Genomic DNA, 7,061 nt, shown 5'->3' with positions numbered 1-7,061 from the left:
GAGCTTAATTATCTCTCAGTCAAGTAATTAACTTTTCACTACCCTTCTAGCCTTTAATGTCCACTTCTGATTAATATCTTGGGTTCCTCTGTCATAGATTTACTGCCAACTCTTATCCCTTCAACTTGTCCGCCAGGCCTACCTGACCGTTTATCGCTCATAACCATCTTTGCTTCCACTTCCTAGAAGTTAATTTGTTAGCCACTATGTGAAAGAAGCTGTAAGGATTACCATATATTTTCAACAGCCTGTTGTGTTAAAATACAGGACTAGAAAATATTCTCTCCCAAAATGTTTCTGTTGGGACTGGATTTAGTCTAATGTATGCATATCCCTTAGAAATACCCTAAGCATTGGGCACCCCCAAACTATGTAGCTCCGTTTCCTCCCTTGTCTCATCAGCACATCTCCACTTAACAGAGGTGCCTAGAAAGATTCTTGCAATATTCATGGGTGTACAAAAAAATGTAAACTGGCATTGTAAACAAAAAAATCTGTATCTCTTAACGTTGAGGTGTTGGGGGCCAGTACTATCTAGGACCACATAGAAGTCTTCAGTCCCCCTGCCTCATCATGTCTACTTGAAGCAGGAAAAAACATGGGAGGCATGGTTAAGCTTAACTCTTTCAGCAATGTAAAGTAAAATCCAACAATAAAGACATTATAACCACCAATAGTAAAAATAGAATGTTGAAATTTTTTGCAATTTAAATATGTACTGCTGTATATGTGAACTTCATCTGAACTGATCTCCCAGGGCCTGTACTGAAAATGGTCATATATCCAGCTAGACTAGCCCAGTCAACAAATGTAAAATAAAATAAATAAATAGATGTTTAATAGTGAAATACACACAAAGCTTTTAAGACCAGCTCTTAATCAGTGCTTAAAAAAATCATCACTTGTACTACATTTATAAGCAATGTAATTGTATATTAATCAATTACTCAATAAATTCATTATCATCAATGTTAATTATATTAATGCAGCCTAACAAGAAGGAAAAAAAAGCATACATTCATTTATTACTTTAAAATATTATATTTGTAGTTTAAAACTGGTTTGATCATAGTAACAATATTTTGGAGGTTATTGGCTCTGAAATAATTACTCCACCTATACTCTGCCAATTCAATTTTAAGGGGCATATCTCCATCCCTTGTAGATTAAAAAAGTTGTTTTACTCTAAATTTAAATTCAAGAAAAACAAATCCTACTAACAAAGGTATTTAAAGCTTTAGTATCACTACTATGAATGTCAAAAAGATGTTTGCAAATTCTTTAAGTTTTCTAGTGCTCATACCCACGTAATAACTAGTGCTTTTTGTGCACATTGCTAAACAGGCTATATTCACAGTTGAACAGGTAGCAGAACATTTAAAAACAAACTTTGTACTTTTTCTAGGGTGGGCAAAATAAATATCAGTGGAAATCATATTACAAAAAATACAGTTATAACAGGTTTAGTACCCTATAAATCCCAGGCCTCACTGTCCAAAGGGTAAGGTTAAAACCTTCCAGTTAATTATGTGTCATCAGTTTGATATCAACCTTGTCAGTTCTCTAAAGAAACCGGGGGGGGGGGTAAAGTTGGAAGTACTTTTGACAGGTATATCACCAAAGGAAGTACATGCAAGTTCACTGAGATCTTTTGTAAAAGTCCAAGGTTGTTCCACCACCTTGTCACCATTCTCCCTTTTCTTTCTCTGTAACTTTTGTATGAAATCTATATGGAGCTTGAAATTGTGGAGGAAAATTTTATACCTAAACGCATCATTTGTTTTTTTATTCCCTATAAAGGGAAACTTCTGAATTATTTCCTTAGATGGGTTATAATTAATCTTTACTGCCTTTGATACATTTATTTTATAGACATATCACCAAATACCTTGAGTAGGGCTATATTCTCATAAATCTCTCTGAGGTTGTCAAATAAGTAAAATTTCATTGGCAAACGATTTGTAGCCCCCCCACCCCAAAGAGGATATATACCAGACTCTCTTATCCTGTGTGCAAGGGGTTCCAAATATATTTTATTTATCATTTGTTTACCGGGAAAGTCCAACTTGGAATGAGCTAACTTTTAGCTAGGCCCAGCGAGAAATGCTCTAGACGCATGTCTTTGTAATTTGTGTATTGCAAAAAGCTGAGGGAAAGTTGACAACCCTGACTGGGACCCTCTTTGTAACCCAAAATTTGGAGACAGCCTGCCCCCTATTTTAATCCTAGTAACAGTGCCCTTATGTATTTTTTTTATGTGAGCTAAAATAACCTAAAAGGAAGCTCCCATTTCAGCATGACCATTTTTAAGAGAGTCCAACTCGCCCATTCAAATGCTTTCTCTGCATGTAAACTGGCCCAGACATGTTTACCTTCTCTCTCTGTATTTTCTAGTAACACTGTTTTATTTATGTCTATATTAATCAATCTAGGCAAGCAACTCACCAGTTTGAATGACAATATAGTGACAAATACCTTATAATCATGGTTTAACACTGATAGCCTATAAGAGGAAATTCACTTAAACTCCTTTCCTGGCTTCAGCGTAACTGATCCCATCCCTCCCATAGTACTAACACTGTCCTTCTGACCTTTATAGCTACTGTCAATAAAGCTAGAAGTAACTGCAGACTAATCTCCTCCATATTTCTAGACTTGTCTAAAGCCTTCAACTCAAGTGCGTCACAGCGGGTATTTCAGGCCACCCTGTTGTGGTTCAAAAGCTACTTGTTTAGTAGATATTAGTCAGTAAAATGGCACTCCACCCTCTCTCCATAGCTCCTACTCGCCACACATGTACCACAAAGCTCTATCCTTGGCCCTGTCCACTTTAACATTCTCACTAACACCCACCACACAACAGGCCACCCTGAGACAATATGCAGATGACTCCACACTAGTATGGATATCGGACAACCAGGCACAGCTCAAAAAAATAATTCTGTATCTTTGATAGCCACTGAATCATGGCTTTGTAACTCACAACTCATGCACAACCCTAAAAAAAAATACTTTTTTTATACCTTTCCCATGAAAAAAAAATTAAAATCTTTTCTCTTAATAATACAACCACTGAAGTCACTTCCCATGGCAAATTATTAGGGGTGTTACAGTGGTCGAGAATCAATGACCTGCATATACAAAATTACATAAAAAAAAAAAAAATCACCAAAAATTGGGGATGCTTTATAGAGTCAAACATTTTCTCACCAATGTAACTAAAACTGTACTTGCCACTACCTATCTCCTCATGTCACTACTTTGTGACACATCCATCTGTTCTAACCTGCAGGCATCACACAAAATAGAACTTGAACAATGCAATAATAAAGTGGCTAAATCTGCAGCAAATATCCGTTTCAGAAACTACCACTATACAGCACTGAAAAGCCTAAATAGTTTAGAACTACCCAATCAATTAACATATCACAGCTTTTTACTACATATAAAATTATCCAGCATCTATCTGCTTTTCCAGCATTAAGTACTATTCTACACACCTATGTTCTTACTCTGTCATTATGATCCACTGACCAAAACCTTCTCTCTGTCCACAAACCTATCATATCTCCTGGGCATGGCCTGTACTCATAACATGTTGCTAAGGCCTGGAACACTCCGTACAGATGTCCATCAACTGAATGCACTCCCTACAGTCCTTTAAAACCATTCTGAAAGACTTTCAAAACAAAAGTCTAGCTCTGTTTTTGTTCAACTTTAGGATAAACTGTATCCCTAAATATGAACAAGTACCTATTCGTACCTTATACCTCCTTTCTTTCCCTTCTTTACTCCCTTCCTAACTTTTATCACTTTCTCTCCCCCGACTCTCTGTATAAATATACCATAACTCTGTTTTCTTTTTCTCTCACTTCACATTGCAATTCCCGCTTATATTGTACTAACGTAGCTTTAATTTCTCTAAACTGGGTAAAATTTCTCTAGTATTAAATTGTATGATTTTTTTTATCTGTTTTATTAAATCAATGTCACATATCTAATTTGGCATAATAAACTGTAGATTGTTTTTATTATTATTTTTTGAAGCTTGTAAAATGCTTTTGTAATACTTTGCAGCTTTCCTCCACAAATGGACATCTACCAAGTTGGACTTTCCCAGTAAATAAATCTTATTCCAAGCAAAAAGCATCTCGCCTTCTAATAACACTGCATTTGCAGCTCTGAAAATTCTGTCTTAAATCTTTTTTCCCCAAAGATATATAAAAGATGGATGGGAATCCCATCTGGGCGAGGCATTTTGACTTTTGCTAATTTCAAAATAGCCATATCCAGCTCTTTCATTATAGTTTTCTTTATTAATACTTCCCTCTTATCTTTCTCTAATTCAGGTAAGTTTACTCGATCCTGATGAAACTTCATTACCCTCTGGGTTTCCTCACCTTGCCTAATAGAGTTGGAAAAACTCTGAAAATTCCCAAGGGTGTAACAATTTCATTTCAAGAGGCCAGATTCCCTAATAGAGGGGACCTGCCAATGTCTAGGCTCTTAGCTGTAATGTTAATGACCTATGCACTTTTGGGAAATAATCAAAATATCCAAGTTTTAAAGATTTTTGAACTTGTTCTACTTTGTAATCAAGTAACCTATTAATTCTGCCCATCAAGTTCTTAATTTCTTCCATATCCAAGATAATCAACTTTCTTCCATATCATCTTCCTTGTCTGTTTCTTACTGCAAAATGTTCCATTAGGAGCTACTTCTGTAGTTTCCTTAAAGGTAGTAAAGGTCTTACTTTTTGTGTGCGACTCTTTAACCATCACGCTAACATGTTTAAAAATATCCCATTATTTTAATATTCCCTCCTATTTAATGCTTCCATTTTTACCACATACACTTACAACTTTTTTACTCTATCAAAAAAAATGAGTAAAAAGGTCACACAGGAAAACCAATTGTTTATAAAACACAAAAAGAAAAACCTAGCAAAGCTAGACTTTCCCACTGTGTCATACCTTAAACCTCTTGTATCAGAGGCAACATGGGATACATGCAAATTACCCTTTAAGGCTATCAGGTGTTTTAGCTAAATGGCAATTCTGAACATCCATGACTTTTTCTTTTACCTTTAAGTCTATCTATGGACAATTGCAGGCCAATAAAGCCAAACCCTCTAGCTGTGGACATGCATGTTGCCTTCTTATGGCATCATCAGCATAAGAGGAATGTTTGACTTTTGGAAACACAGGGTTGTCATACCCAACTGATAGCCATAGACATTAGGGTGTCTACAAAATATCCCAACTAACTAAAACAACAAGTAAAAAATGTAAATGTAGCTACCTATGCTTGTCCATTGTGTCTGTCAGGATATAGAAGCATACTGTAGTTATCAGACAGGTTGACTAGTAAATACTCCAGAGAGGTTATTAAATAACCATGTTCCTTAGTACCTAGGAATTTCTCTTCTACTGTATGACCTATAACCATGTATAACAATCCAGTGAAAGCCTCAACAATGTACATTTACCACCCCACAGTAGCAAGGTGAGTCTTAACAAACTTACTCAGCGCTAAGGCAAGGAGCATGCATGGCCTTTTATGTACCTATCTTAATATCAGCAACATGTTCAGATCCCCTCCCTGTATCGCCATTCCTTCTCAACAGTGACCCAGTCTCTTAATATTCTTAACAACTGCCCATTTGTAAATTCTGGGGGAGTGTAAAAGTTAAAGTAATGAGATAGCCATCTGAGAAACTTTTCCTTGCACAAATTCTTCCTGTCATATCTTCTAACAAATTAAAAAGGGGTATGTCTGCACCCTACTAGATATGATGAATACCCTGAGTCATCACCCATTGAATCAATGTTTGGTGTTCTGTTTTGTGTAAATTATTTTTTTGTAAAAACGTTCAGTTTAAATATTTTATATTGGCTAAGGTTCTTGTACATTTCCAACAATTTTCCAAGCCATTAATATTCTAGAGCAATATTTAAACTGATTCATCCCTCCCTCCTTTTAGTAACTTTATGCTGAACCTTTCTTTGGTCAAAGTTTCTAAATTCACAGAAGTATAATCCATTTGAACAAACAAGCTTTCCAATAAAGCAGGATAGCTCCATCGTTTTAGAACCTTCCAAATAGTTTAAATATTTTATATTGGCTAAGATTCTTGTACATTTTCAACAATTTTCCAAGCCATTAACATTCTAGAGCAGTATTTAAACTGATTCATCCCTCCCTTTAGTAACTTTATGCTGAACCTTTCTTTGGTCAAAGTTTCTAAATTCACAGAAGTATAATCCATTTGAACAAACAAGCTTTCCAATAAAGCAGGATAGCTCCATCATCTTAGAACCTTCCAAATAGTTTAGTGTTTGTGTATTGGGGTACAGTCTATGTATTAAACTATTTACAAAAGGATCAACAAATCTTCCAGGGAGAAGGTCATACTCCCTTTCTGGGTAACTTACTTGCCCATGTTTCTCTTCAGTGAAGACATTTCCATACATGCATGTCTAATGCCATCCATGTGAAATGTTCACCCTCCCAGTTGTCTCTGATTCATTATATCTTTCCATGGTGGTATTTTATGTCTAATAACTTTTTTCTTTACATTGTTTAACACATTTATCTTTAGCAGTATGATTAATTAACACATGTAATACTTCAAAACAAACAAAAAAGATAAGTGTCCACCAATACAGTTAAACTAGTACTGTTGGCAGTATACTAGTTATTTTCTGTTCTAGTTTTGCCACCAAGAGGCAACACTACAAAGGAGAATGCATAATCAAAAAAACTTACTTTAGTAGAGTCCAAGGGTACTTATCACACTGCTTTGAGTCACTTGTCAATCATCTATTTTTTTAAATAAGAAAAATGGCTATTGTCACCTTAATGCTTCTGCAGAGCGATTACTGGTGACTGAGTCTCCTTGTTTATCACTGGTGTCTTATTTAAGCCCCAAAATACTAACTGCTGAAGCCTTATACAAGCTTCCTCAGGTGCATGAAAAGTTACTAATCCACCTCGTAGTCACACTTAAAGCACAGCTGAGTAAATTAGCCTGCATGTTCAACTTTTTGCCACACATAACT

The sequence above is a fragment of the Protopterus annectens genome, chromosome 13.part0, assembly GCF_019279795.1.
Source record: "Protopterus annectens isolate FY-2018-M chromosome 13.part0, PAN1.0, whole genome shotgun sequence".
In the NCBI taxonomy this organism is placed as follows: domain Eukaryota; kingdom Metazoa; phylum Chordata; order Ceratodontiformes; family Protopteridae; genus Protopterus; species Protopterus annectens.
Note: the sequence above shows the minus strand (reverse complement) of the source record.